Below are 13,789 nucleotides of genomic sequence, written 5' to 3' on the forward strand. Positions count from 1 at the left end.
TGCTGCTATTGTGTAAAAACAAAATTATCATTTTAAATATCAACTGAATTCTGCAATCTTACTTAATTGGCTTACCAGTTAAGATAGCTGCTTTGTGGATTCCATAGGATTTTCTAGGCACACAATCATGTCATCTGCAAACACAGACAATTTTACTTCTTTCTCACCTTTATGCTTATTTCTTTTCTTCCCTTATTCCAATGACTGCATAGTGAGAGTGGTGACAGTGGGTATCCTCATCTCATTCCCATATAAGGAAAGTGTTAAGTATTTCACCACTAAATATGATGTAAACTGTAGGTTTTCTAAGATGAGCAACTAATGGGCAGAGAGGCGGGTACAACTGTTACTATCCCAGTTAAGGCTCCCATAAGAAAGAGGGGAGGGGAAAAAATGAAAGAATGAAAATTACCCCAACGCGTAAAATTTCCCAACTCAGCCTCCTCCAAGGTTTGTCTACACCACTTTCTAAATACTTATGCCTCAGACACCCCTAATATCCCACAATCACGGGCTGAAGATGAGGACAGAGTTGTTATCAGGGAGCACAAGTAAGGACATAAAGACTTTTCCAGAAACTGTCAAACGGCAGCTAGCTGCTCTAGGGATACCTATGGGTGGGACAGCACAAAATATTAATAGCACTTTACAACTTGAGGACTCCACTGTCAGTTGAGCACGTCACTTTACATCTCTGTGACAATTGTTTTTCTGGCAATCTAGGAACAAGAATAGTACTTTTGGGGGAGATCCAAATGAAATAATAATCTTCTTAGGACAATGTCTGGCACATAATAAATGCTTAATAATATCAGCTATTATTTGAATTTGATGCTAGAAATGTTTTTTGAGTAGCACAGGGCAGCACTGAAACTGTAGGGAAAGAAATACAAGACTACACTTCTCAGCTCAGTGCCCAGTATTGACACAGCATTGCTATAACACAAACAAAACTGGTTAACTGGCTTTCAACTTTTAGAATAGACAAATAATGGGAGACTTAATTGTAACTATAGCATAGAATGTAAATATTATTAACCTTGACAAAATAAAACAGGCTGGGAGACAGAATCAGGGAGAATGGGAACAGTATTTCCATACAACTTACAACGTGCAGAGTCAAAAGGCACTGCCTTAAATTAATGAGACAAGAAAAAGAAACAAAAAAAAACGTTTACAGCTGTAGTTGCAGAGGTGATCAAGAGTAGAAGTGGAATTAATAATAAGATTACAATACACATGGGGAGATAGTAAAGGAAATCATCGTCCACAGTAAGTCAACAGATAATGTCTGAGGTTGATAAAAAGAGATATAAACATCTTAGAAAGACAGAGGTATCCATCAAAAAAATGAAATGGCAGAAATCAGTAAACATTGCACATAACTCTGAAGCAGAATTAGGGGGTGAGGTGCAGCAGATAAGGTTGTTCTCTGTACAAAAAAAAAAAAAAAAAACAAGAACATGTGTTGACTAAAAACACAAACTTAAAATGTTTAGATAGATAGTAAACAAAAGTAGCAAAACTTAGTTAAATGTAAATTGTTGATAACTTGGTTGCAAGTATTAGTGTAACTTTTTAGGAGTCGTCAAGCAGAAAGGGCATTTGATAGAGAAAATTTTGAACTGAAATGATTTTAACAAAACTAAGAGATGGAAAGAAAAAAAATACAGAAAGACATCTTGTTTGGGTACGATGTTATACATATTATTTAATACTGGTGAATACTAATCTAAATCAGTTAAAAATTTAAGGGTATCCTCCAGAAAAATGAGCTGTTGAACTGCCAAATCACTAAAGCACTGGTTCTCTGCCTTACAGAATCTGATGAAATCTATTGAACTTCCATCAGAAAACCAAGCAAAAAATAAAATTTTGCATTTGCCTTTAATGGAACTGATGAATAATGGATCCTCTCTTAAAATTTATTGACCCTCCTTATACCCCTTGATCTGTAATTCTTTGCTATCCTGTACTGAATTTCCAAAAGGAACCATTTATACTCACCCTGTCTCTTCCCTCTCTTCCCAATTTCACTTGAGCCCGCTCAAACAAGCCTTTCCCCCTCCACTCCATAGAAACAATTTAGTGAAGCTTAACAGCTTCCACATCACCAAATGGCAAATGTTCAGTCTTCTTACACAGCATCTTAGCAATACTTAACAGGCTGATCATTCCTTTCCTGAAACCTTGTCTTCACTTGGCTTCCAGGATACCACAATCCTCTAGCTTCTTCTTTGCACACACTCTCTAGGTGAACACATCTGGACCCACAATGGAGACATGATTACTTCACAGACTTGCTGAACACTCTCATATTCGTATTTGGTCCAATGTTGAGTTCTCTCTTGAATTTCATACTCATACAGCCAACTGCACACTCAAATTACTACCTGTATGTCTAACAGGCATCACAAATTCAGTTACGTCCAGAAATCTTGGTTGACACCCTCATCACCATCACCATGCCTTGTTAGAATATTTAGTAAAATATTAGCATGGTAAGATCTAGCTAATTTTTATTTTTTTTGTTTCTGCATTCAAATTCTTAACCATAAATACATATTACTTTATAATCAGAAAAATGCTAGAATAAATAACTATAAACAAACAAAAAATGTGCCCTGGTTAAAAAAATAGTTCACATTTTGACTGAAATCTCCCAAAGATTGCCGATTACGTTTTCCCCCTTTAGAGTAGATATTTCCTACAGACAATTGGTTTGTCACTAAATGGTAAGGCTCTAAAACTTAACAGATGCTTCACAATAAATTACTAAAGAATAAATTAAATTTTATAGAAACCTAAAATAAAAAGAAGACTTGGTGTTTAAAAAAAATGAGAGAATTCTGCTAAAGGAAAATGAGGAGGAAAGACCCATCAAGGCAAATCTAGCCACGTGAACAAGGGCAAATGCGCATGTGTGAAACTGAACAGATAGCCTAAGTAGGTAGCTCCCACCCTATCTGTCTCACGAAGCTCTTTGAAAAATATGAAGTGTTGAACACACAGTATTATTAAGGACAACAGGAAATCAAGTTTTAGGTTATTTTAAGGCTACCAGCAGCCCTGGATAATCAGATTAATGCTCTACTGGTATCATGAACTGTGTGATCTTCCGTAAATTACCTGGCTTAACACTTCCTATAATAAAAATTCAGTTAAGCTTAATAAGTATCTCAAGATAAAATGAAAATATTAAAATTGCAAAAGTCTGCCCAAAATAACTGCTAATTTCACAGACCTAAAGAATTTCCAATTAAAAGAGCACATTCATCCAGGATGACCCGCTTCTGTTACAGATAAGGAAACTAAAGCCTTGAGAAGGGCAATAATTTAAATATTGAAAAGCTCTCTGCTCCCAAGTCCAAATACTACATTTCAATTCATGTTACATGACTCAAGTGGTATGTGGGGGAGGAATAGGTAAAACTGAGGAGGGATGGAAGAACAAGGAGTACAAGAAATACCCCAAGTATCCTGTGTGTGATGAGAACGAACACTATTAGACAAACAGATTAAACGGGCATTTGTGAAACAACAAATTTCCCCTTATTAATCAGTATTTGGTGGCTTTTTTTTTTTTTTTTTTTTTTTGAGACAGAGTCTCACTCTGTCACCCAGGCTGGAGTGCAGTGGTGCAATCTTGGCTCACTGCAACCCCTGCCGCCCAGGTTCAAGTGATTCTCATGCCTCAGCCTCCCAAATAGCTGGGATTACAGGCGAGCACCACCACACCCAGATAATTTTTATGTTTTTAGTAGAGACAGGACTTCAACATGTTGGCCAGGCTGGTCTCGAACTCCTGACCTCAGGTGATCTGCCCGCCTCGCCCTCCCACACTGCTGGGATTACAGGCGTGAGCCACCACAGCAGGGTCTGGTGAATTAATTTCTAAATAACACTCACTAGACTATATAACCAATCTCATGCATCACTGAAAGGAACCTGACACTAAACTGCACTCAACTTAAATCATCAAGGTCTATAGTTACACATACTACATACGGAAAACTAGAAGAAAAGAACGCTAAAAAGTATTTCACTACAAGTTACTTTCAATATAGAAGATTAAGCATCCATGTACTATTTTCATAATGAAATAAAGATTTTCAGATGCCATCTTGTTTTAAACTGTAAAATTATAACCATAATTCATATTATTTAGGAGGCGAAAGCCCTAAAACTAGTTGATAGCCAAAATGACCCCCTATAGGTTTAAGAGTTGACACACATAGTATGCATAGTAACTGAAAAGACAAAATAAACAAACAAAAAAAGTGCTCTTCAAATTCCTAATTATACACCAACTCACAATCAAATTGAGTCAAAAAGGGGGGTGGGGGGAGGTGCTTAAGAGTATAAAAAGAATGTTAACAATTTTAATTAAATAAAGCAGAAGTTACCGTACAGCAATCAGTATATCACATGAATCACAAATCTGAAACTGTTTTATTCAAGTAGAGATACTAAACTGAAACGGCTTATTTAAAAACAACCAAATCCACTAATCCCTAACAGCCACCATAGGGCCACAGTTTCTCAATATACATAGCTAAAACTAAAACGTAAGCCTATTTTCACTATTTAACTTGAGAGTCAAAATAATCATTTCTAAAATGAGGATTTCCAAGCTACAGATTTTGCACCAGTGATCTCAGTAACTACTTTTCATTATATGATAACCACAAGATTCAGCCAAATAAGGAACAATATGTGGCCTATAAATAAAGCTGAAATAAATCTCAGTTTAAACAGCATTTAAGGAACTACTAAGTAGGTAAATACTATTGCATTTATCTGAGACAAAAATTACATTGGTCGTATAAGTCTTTCTAAATTCTATCCAAAAAAATAATACCAGTTCAGAAGCCTATTCTGGCCATTTATCACAGTCTATTTGTTACTCTCAAAAAGAAACCACCATTGAGCAATTACTTTGCATTTTGTAAATTTACAACACTCAAGTGTTTAGGATTTACATTATTCGTCTGCCTGTGTTTCACAGCACAGGAAGCACCCAAACCTGGGACTGAGAAGGAACAAGAATGAAATATAAAAGTGCTTTTACGCAGTGACCATACTTGTAACAACATACACAGGTGTCCCCCTTATCTACAGGGGATACATTCCAAGAACCCCAGTGGATACCTGAAACTGCAGATAGTAACAAACCCTATATATACTATGCTTTTTCATCAAGTACAATAAGAGATTAATAATAATAAAATACAACTATAACCATATACTGTAACAAAAGTATGTGAACGTGATGTTTCTCAAAATATCTACTGCATTTAATATTTTTGGACTTCATTTGACCACAGGTAACAAACTGCTGAAAGTGAAACAGTGGGTGGGGAGCCTACTGCATATCAAAATTGCTAAGAGAGTAGATTTAAAGGTTCTCTCCACACACACAAAGGTAAGTGAGGTAATGGACATGTTAATTAGCTTGATTTAATCTTTCTACAATGTACACATACAGCAAAACAGAAAAGCTAGGAGTACTACAAGAATACTGTATAAAGAATGACAAATAAGCTAACTACGGTACAGCTTTCCCTTCGAGGAGTGGAATGAGTGTGTAGAGAAGGGAAGATGTTCCTGTTTGTACTCCTGATTCAAGAATTTGGGTTCTAAAGAATCCTGACCCATCTAGCCAATGAATTAACCATTCTATCTGAGCCAGGTTGGCCTCAGCACTCAGTGCAAGCCATATAGACCACAGGTGGGTGTGCACTATGGACTGAAGGACAGAGTAGTCCTCTTGGTATGCACATAATCAGAAACCACAAGATATAATTATATGTTCTCCTCTCCTTGAAAGGAGTAAGACAATGGCAGGGAACTTTTGAAATGTTTAAAGTACTGAAAAAAATTATTTCTTCTATATGTATTTATTGGCAAAATTGGCATTTTCAATTTTAAATAATTTTAAATAAACTATTGATTTGATTTGATTGTAAAAGTGGTACTTGATCATAGAAGGAAATGGCATATAAAAGGAAAAAAAGTCACCTAAAATTCCACATCCAAAGACAAGCATATTTTATTTTTCTCCTCAGAAGTTTGTATCTATGTGTAGTGGTGGCTAGTAGACAAGGATGGCACCGTTAACTGCACAACACCATTCACCCCCTCACTTTCTAACCAAACCCTTATTGTGCTCACGTATTTCTCTCAACGAGAGGCCATCAACTTTCCAGTAGGTAGACCCCAGTCACAACCTACGTTGAATCACAATCCATTTATGCCAATCACAGCTGTGCTATTCCCCTTGACCTTGACTCATTTAGGCACTGGCTTGAGTGCAATGATGACCTACAAAGAGAGGAGAGAGGGACAGGGTAGCATCTACTATGAGGCTTTAGGGAAAAGTTTTTCTCACTGATAGAAACAACCTAGAAAAAAAAAAAAAGTGTCTCTTCTTCCAGGAAACTTAGTCATATTTTCTTGTGACACTTGAACTTGTGGCAGCCATCTTGCAACCGTAAGAGGAACTTGCCAAGGACAAAACAAGGACGTTGCCTTTCCATTGACTGTTTTTTTAGACACACACACACACACACACACTTCCTGACCTAACTTCCCCCTACTAAAATCTATTTCTCTCTACTCTTATTCACAACTAAGCTTCTCAAATTGAGTTGATACAAGCTGTTTCCTCCACTAACCTATGCATTCATCATTAAACATCCCTAAGGCTTTCCTGATTTCCCAAAACTTAGGCTTCTAATAGTCTATGGTTCCATAGCATGTTTTACTATGTTGCTACTATAGCATGCTATGGGAATGGTTTGCCTGTCTATTAGAATGTAACTTCTGAAAAGTTCATTATTGCCAATATCTGGAAAAGTTCCCGGCTTATAAAAGCCTAAATATTTGTTTCATAAGTTAAATGTAAACCAAATGCCTAACATGTAGGAATGCTAAAAATACTGAAATGAATTTAGCAACCCTATTGTCCACATACACCGAAAGTTAAATATGTGTTTGTGTGAGTTTGGGGAGAACAGCAGCAGGAACAGGGAGAAATGAGAACAAAGTGCCTTAGCCTTGAAACTTAAAAACACAGTTCTTCCTCACTCTTCAGAGATTAGAGAGCTGTTCAAGCTAATTCAACAAAAAAGAAGAGGCTGTTTCCACACTGGCATGTGAGAAGCAGTGGTAGCATAGCTCTCTAGAATCTCAGCTCCTCCGCTATTTGTGACCACTGTTGCCAACCTGCTCAGAGAAGAAAAGGCGGCCCAGCCCTTCTGGGGTCTGGAAAAGACAAACTAGTCCAAAGACAGGAGAACCTCAGAGACAAAATACACTTTAAAATATACCTACAGCTTGAATAGCACTTGTGACAGTCCTTTACCACAAAAAGACAACGAAGTAGGGAAAGTTAATCGTAATTACATGCTCATCCCCAAGTAGCATTTCCTTTGACTTCTCTGGATGACAACTGAAATTGAAGGCATGCCAGCAAAGAACCCGAGTCAGCTGGGCAAAATGCTTTTTACTTCAACAGTCTCTTGCTAATGTGAGAGAAAAAAAAAGATTACAAGAGCCAAAAGCTTTTTTTTCCTTACTTCTTTTAACCTGAATGATGACTCTTACCTAGGTGAGTACCCAGAGCCAGGTCGAAAATATACCTTAGAAAAACAGTCGACAAAGAGACATCAGGTACACTGGAAATTGAAGAGGTCTGCGCCAAGATCAGATAACCACTGTACATTTTTAAAAATAATATTTAAATATAAAATACACATTAATGAAATCATAACCTAATAAATCATTCAATCTTTTATAGTCACATATTTTATAATAAACTGATGGATGAGCAACTGCACTAATCTAGCTGACTTCCAAAAGATGCTGGCACACTTTAGAAAAGGAATAAGGCATTAAGTATATGAAGATATTAGTAAAGAGGAAGTTGGGTGGATAGGTCTCCCTATTTCTTCAATAGGACCCTGAGGAGTTCACCTCCTTAGGACAAAAATACCTCCCTAGGGTCCTGGAGGCAGACAAGTCAATAAAAAGAAGAGATAACTGGAAAAAAGGTGTGCAGGGGGAGGGAGGGACATTTTCCTTACTATACTATTTACTCTATAGCCTTGGAGATAGGCTATTACTAATGTCCAGGCTACAAAGGAATTGAAAGCATTTTTTAGTGTAATTCCACTTTAACGAAGGATGGGGAAGTAGAGTGCAACTGTCCACTATGACCGATCTGATCTAAAAAAATAATAAATTTAAAAAGTGAAAATAACTTTACCTGATAGAAACTGGGAATAATTAGGGGCCAGGCACAGTGGCTCATGCCTGTAATCTCAGCACTTTGGGAGGCAGAGGTGGGTGGATTGCTTGAGGTCAGGAGTTCGAGACCAGCCTGGCCAACACGGTGAAAACCATCTCTACTAAAACACAAAAATTAGCTGGGCATGGTGGGGGGGTGCCCCAAAATCCCAGCTACTACAGAGGCTGAGACAGGAGAATTGCTTGAACCCAAGAGGCGGAGGTTGCAGTGAGCTGAGATCACACCACTGTACTCCAGCCTGCGTGACAGAGTGATACTCCATCTCAAAAAAAAAAAAAAAAAACTGGGAATAGTTTGTTACAAAAATATTAGCTTGAACAATGACTTTCCTAAGGCATTGAGAAAAGTGTTTACAATTACTTTTCAGATAACATGATCTGCACAAAATTTCAGCTGCATTAATGTAACATTTTCTAAATTGTGCCGGTACTGAGAAAGGAACCAGCTGTCAGCCAACTTCACTACATGCCCACTGTGCTCCTACACTGGTCATTAACAACCAAGATTCTGGCTACCACTATTTCTTCTTCCTCATGTTTGCTTCGAGACAGCTTTTATTTTCCTATGAATATTTTCTAACCTGTCCCTGATCCTAAATAAAACAAAGAATCTGTCCTAGAGGAGTGATGATATTCAAAGTATTAGACGTATAAGACATTTAACATCTAGAAAACCAAATTATATTGTGCTCACTTCAATTCTAAGCCAATTATGGGTAAAAATAAGTCACAAGACAAGTTTTATGTCTATCTTAGGAGATGAACTAGAATTACTTAATTCCAGCTGCTTTCTCAATAATCACACCAATGATAAAAAACAGAAAGTAGAAAGCTAAATAATCAAAAGAATTTCAACTCAGTGTACACTTACAAGGTACAATACACGATGTTCTCTCCTTTAATCTGTTAAACATTCCCAAGTTTCAAAACCACAGAACTAGAATGAACACATATCATACCACCCAGTTCAGCAACCAACAGTTTATTAAAGAAACACAGCCAAGGTATATTCAGTGTGCCATAAGAGACAAAACAGAAAGACACAGATTCTCATCATCAGGAAACTCACACTCTGGTTGAAAGAATGGTCAATAACACAACCTTTCTGAATTACTAACAGGTACAAAAAGCTGTATGATAAATATGTGCATTGTATTCATATCCATTTCATGGATAATTTTTCTGTATTAGTATGGGCATATCATCTAAAGAAAACATAATACTTAGAAGAAACTAACTGGCATACAAATTTACATTCCAAATGTTTCCAACAAACTGGATAGGGCCCAGGAATATGTACTGAGAAGCTAGTTCTGTTCTGGTACTAACAAGAAGGGAGGGGTGGACAGGTTACTAAAGCTGCCAGGCCACAATGTCAACTACAACATGGAAAAGACTAGCCAAAGAACACCAAGTGTTTTTATTTCGTAAAAGCCAGTTTCAATTAACCGGTTAGTGACTACCTCAAGCACTCCGCTGAGACTAAGATTCCTTTAAGTAAAAAGCTATGTCCTGTGTTCCTTGCCCTCAGAAGTTGAATGTATGTTTGAGATGGTGCTACTGACTTAACGTAAGAGTGTTCCCCGAGTTGTTTTTCCAGCAGCAGCAACCTGCGCTGCACTCCTCAGTCTCACTTGTGATCAATGGCAGCGATTCAGCTCTCAGCAGCTACGAAACATTGCTGTGTAACTAAGTACTTCCCTGATTCTGAACAACAGATAGTAACACCTAACACTTATTGATGTTTCCTATAAAGCTGGCACTGTTCTAACCACTTACCCCATATTAATGAATTTAATTCTCACAGCAATCTCTCTGAAAGAGATTCTACTATCACATCCCTGTTTTACAGAGGAAACAATGAGGCACCAGTTACCAGGCAGAAGAGCTTGCCCAAGGCTTTAAAGTGGGTGACACAACCAGAACCTGACCTTAAGCAGTCTGGCTCCAGATCTACTTTTAACCATTCTGCTTACTGCTTCTTTGTCAACTGTACAGTGATCAAACTCAGACTTCAGTTATGTTAGTGCACTGTGTAAGTCAGGTGCCTGGGCTTCGGGCTAGTGTAACAAGTCAATGTTTTATCTGCAGTCCTGAAATGTGGATTGTGGCAAACTGCACTCAAATTACCCATACCTTGGCCATCGGTACATTACCTCATTTGACATATATTTTAAAACAAAACAATCAAAAATCATCGTTCCACCACGTAAAATAAACCCTGTTTAGAATGCTCACGGAATGCAGGTTTTAGGGTTACGACAATTCTCTCATTAACAGAACATAAGTCAGAAAATTAGAAGAGAGGTGGTAATTCCTAAAACATAAGTCATGGAGAGATCAGCACAATGAAGAGAATCACTGACACGTAGTAATTTTAAAGGATTTTGCAACTGTTATTCTGAGCATCATCTCTCACAGTACAGGTGTGTAGAAGGCACATGGCACATGAGATTTAACTGAATGGTAAATACCACCCTCACCGCCGCCACCCACCACCAGCACTAGCAGGAGGTTGATATTCAGAATAAATGCCACTTCCCAAGGGATTCACTGAATCTGTCGTCTTACTAATCTTCATTAAGTGAGTGTAAGCTTGGCCAAAAAAAAAAAAAAAAAAAAAAAAACAGACTTCGAGGAGTGACAGTACAAAGTAATTTTTACAGAATGTGTGATATACATATTACACTCCATATACATACTACACTCCAGTGTGTGGATCATCTTCGAGTATTTCCATTGCACCTTTCTACACATCACTGCACTTCAGATAACATACATTAAACAAACCAACCAGTGAGCTTGTCTCCAAATTCAAAATACAGGTTACCAAATGAAATTCTATATTTTTTGTATTTCCATCCCCAATATCAACAATGTAACAAGAAGTTTATACTCAAACTTCTAATCTTTAAAGTAAAATATACAGACAATAGAACTACCTATAAAACTTAAATGGAATATTAAGAACAGTCTGAAAGAACTCTTAGGAGGAAACCATAAAAGAACAAGCATTCCGGTTGCTGAAAGAATGTTATTGACAGTGGTTAACAGGCTATGTTCCCCCAACAACAAAGGGGTGGACGGCATGCACATGCATTATATAATATGAATGCGCTATTGTTAGTCTGTATTTTTAAGTTTAATGTCTTTCTTAAATTAAAGGTTTTAAAAGTTTTAATATAGTCTTTCCAAACGAACCTCCTTGTACCCCACCTTAGAGGCCCTAATACTTACAAAATTCATGATTTCTAATCTCCTCTAGTCCCAGACATAAAGGAACAAAATAAATCGTTTTTCCTAATACAAAATGTGTTAAATGAACTATCATTAATAGGAATCATCATTTTTTCCACCAAAGGGTCAAATTCCCAGCTCTACATGTCCCATTCCTAAACTTTGTTTGCAATGAGGGTTCACAAATATTTGGGTTGTGTGCTCCTTTTTAAAGCAAGAAGCAAGGACACCAGGTGTAAAGGCAGTAGTGTCATACAATCAAGACAATGAGACAGGTATTTATGGTTGGCCATTCATTACACAGCTCTTTCCAGGCTTGACCCAATGAGACCTGTTAATTCCACCCATACTGTGCTTACCCTCCTCTGACTCCTGAAACTTCTTGTGTATGCATGAAAAGCCAAGGGTCTTGAGAAACAGCGAGTCCCCTCTGTGTACTCATAACCAAATTTTTATGAAGCACAAATTAAGCTCACTGCTTGAAATTTATAGACCACATAACAAAACTACAAAAGGAATCTAAGTCCAGTAAGAGTAGCAAATATTTTTGTTACAATATTTTTTATTGGGTTACCCCTAGCTGCAAATTTCTTCCCCCGTTTTAGCTCTCTCCAGCGCAAATTTATTCTCAGACATCAGGTCACAAGACTCTGGGTTTAAACACCGCCTCAGTGCTATTGGCCACGGCCTAAGAGTGCTCTTCCACTTCACCCACTGATAACCTGGATCAAAACAACCCCAGCTGGGTCCCCTTCGGCCTTCTGAAGCAACCCCTCTAGAGCGCTCCTTGGCCTTTTACAGTGGAGGCATGTTATGAGAGTATCTGCACCAGCTGTTTCTAATTACCTCTCAGGCTGGGGCGAATGACTCAGCAACCCAACTTTTTAAAGAGTCATCCTACCTTGTTAATCAACCAACATACTGAACAATAGTAAACCACTTGACAGAACCATAGGTTAAACAGTAATACAAGATTCACTACACCAAAGCCACCCTACTCCAGGCTGACTCACCAGGAGCCTTTCTTCCCTAACCTTCCTTAAGATGTCCAAAGGCAGAAGTGGCAAGTGCCTTCAAGCCAAGCCCAGCCCTTGCACCACTACCCAAAGACCAGGAAGAAGCAAGCCTCTTCCCATTCCTCTGCTTGGCTATGTGAAGCGCTCAAGTGCTCTGCTACTAACACATCTGGGATTTCCACCCTTTATCCTTCTGAACTGCATTCAGTACAAACCCTCTGATGTAAAGTGTGTTCAAATATACGACCAAATTCCCATAGCATCCTCCATGGGTAACAGTCCATACCCCTATACAATTTTCCACAAAGCAAAGCATCCTACAAAACATTCTTTGTTCCTCCAAGCGTGACACTGTAGCTCGTTTTCCCCATAACACGTTCTTTCACAATTACTACTACACTTTACCTGGAATCAAAACAAGTTGAACGCAGAAGCCTCACTCCATAAAAGCATTCCGCACAATTCTACTCAATGACATGAAACTGCCGTGTAAGAATGAGGAAGCAACGGCACTCGTGTTACATTACACGAGCACAAAGCTGGTGTCTCCAGAATCAACGCCCACTCTCACCATATTGTGCGAGGCTTAATTACAACGCGTGGGCAAAACTCCAACAAAGGGAGTCCTGGGATCTCCGGTCCCCAAAACCAGTCTTCGCTAAATCCATCTCAGCACGGTGGCCTTCTCTCCCCAGCCACAAACTCGGCTTTTCTTACGCGATTCCACGCGCGACAGGCACCAGGCTGAGTAGACGCGAGGCTGGGCATAGCGGTGGGAGGCGGCGGAGGACAATACGGGGCCCCAGCCGCGAGGGCGGTGCTGATGTGTCACAGCCCGGGCGGGCCGCGGGCGAGGGGCCGGGCTGGCGCCCGAGGGCGGGGAGCGGGGGTGGGGCAGGGACCCCGCGGCCCCCAATCCCCGCCCGCCCCGGGTAAAGTACGGCGCGCGCGGGTAAACAGCAGCTCCTGCTGTGCAGGGGGTTCGGGCGCCGACGGGACGCCCCTTCCGGTGTCGCAGCCACTTCCAGAATCCCGGCCGCCAGCGCCCCCCGCGAGCCCCGCTACGCGCCCCCCGCGTCCCGCCCAGCCCAGAAAGAGCCGCCTCCGGCCCGCCCGCGCCTCCCCCGGACCTGTCTGCGGGCCTCCCCTCACAGGCCCGCGGCTCTGACCGCGCCAACCCTCCCGGAGAAGGGCCGGCGGGACTGCCGAGCCACTCACCGGAGCTG

General features: G+C 39.6%; 1 protein-coding gene across 3 annotated transcripts in view; it reads right to left on the reverse strand.

Moving 5' to 3' along the window:
- The window catches only part of BACH1 (BTB domain and CNC homolog 1), a 72,651-nt gene that overhangs the window by 58,424 nt on the left and 438 nt on the right, over window positions 1-13,789 (reverse strand). The window contains exon 1 of one of the 3 annotated variants that reach the window (XM_017856207.1): window positions 13,135-13,613. The exons of the other annotated variants lie outside the window; for them this stretch is intronic. The gene's annotated coding sequence lies outside the window, so the exon portion shown is untranslated. Of the gene's footprint in view, window positions 1-13,134; window positions 13,614-13,789 lie in introns of those variants that run through there. 3 annotated transcript variants of the gene reach the window in all.

This window comes from Rhinopithecus bieti, unplaced genomic scaffold (genome assembly GCF_001698545.2).
Source record: "Rhinopithecus bieti isolate Rb0 unplaced genomic scaffold, ASM169854v2 scaffold_1295, whole genome shotgun sequence".
Taxonomy (NCBI): Eukaryota; Metazoa; Chordata; class Mammalia; order Primates; family Cercopithecidae; genus Rhinopithecus; species Rhinopithecus bieti.